The sequence below is a fragment of the Nerophis ophidion genome, linkage group LG22 (genome assembly GCF_033978795.1).
Source record: "Nerophis ophidion isolate RoL-2023_Sa linkage group LG22, RoL_Noph_v1.0, whole genome shotgun sequence".
Lineage (NCBI taxonomy): Eukaryota > Metazoa > Chordata > Actinopteri > Syngnathiformes > Syngnathidae > Nerophis > Nerophis ophidion.
The window spans coordinates 5,044,848-5,046,097 of NC_084632.1; positions in this window are offsets into that span (position 1 = coordinate 5,044,848).

Here is a 1,250-nt window from a genome sequence, read left to right on the forward strand (position 1 = left end):
TCTGCATTTGTCCTTCTCCTCTGTGTGTTTAGTATTTCCTGTCCTTAGTTCCTGTCTAGTGCTCTTATTTTGTCAGCTTCCTGTCCTGTTCCCTGAGTGTTGTGTTCCTCCTCAGCTGCGGCTGATCGGCACCTGGCCACACCTGTTGCCAATCAGCCTGCTCCTATTTGTACCTGCTTTGTCTTGTGTTAGTTGCTGGATCATTGTATTGTATTCTCGTTGCCTCATGTCACTCTCGTGTCTTTGCTACCTGTCGTGTCTGGTGGCATCATTTCAGCTTTTACCTGTCGTGCTACAGCTTGTCCTGGTCGTCGTAGCGGTAAGCTGGTTTTGTTAGCCATTAGCTATTCCAGTTTTTCTGTTTGTTATCCTCTTGCTTCCATGCTAAAGTTCCTTTTTGTTTTTCTAGCTCCCAGTGCTAGCTCTCTTAGTTTGTTATTCCGCTCACGTGCATGCTTTTTGTTTGTTCTTGTGTAGTTTTAATTAAATCAGGTTTTCATATACCATGCCTGCTTCCATCGCTGCATCTTGGGGGTTTTTTCGTTCACATTTTTCACACTTGTGGAGGATACCCCAGTGCATTTGAAATTTCAGGCTTGCCGTGGTCCTCTTGTTGCGAGTCCTGCGTGGCATCAAGGACAACAAGTCAGCTTTAAATAGCACCACAGCTGTGGGGACTAATCAAGGCTGAAGGACAGCGACACTGAGTCAGTCCGGGCCCTTGTCTCAGCTGCCATAGCACAACGCCTGCTGACATTTTCTTTCTTTTTATTGTGGCCCTAACGCTACACATCCCTGCATAGCACACCGCTATAAGGTTCTCTAATCTATATTTATCTATCCGTATGGCAGCTACAATGCCACGGTTTCTCCCTTGAGCTGCAAGAGTAGCGAGAAAGAAATGTCTTGGTAGAGCTCAGCTCAACCTCAGCTGTCCGAAGGAAGGGGAAGTGTTCCAACTTTGCACGCAACAGGTGTGGCCTTTAACGCTTACCTTGCAAAATCATGGACAGTGCAAGCAGGCATGTGACATGACCATTGTAGTCATTTTAAATTGTAGCAATTTAATGTCTCTTGTTGGGGGATTATAATAAAGAGCAGTTCCTTTGTGTGTGTGTGTGTGTGTGTGTGTGTGTGTGTGTGTGTGTGTGTGTGTGTGTGTGTGTGTGTGTGTGCGCGTGCGTCTGTGTGTTTCTATACATACATATATATATATGCACATATATATATGTATGTATATATATATATAT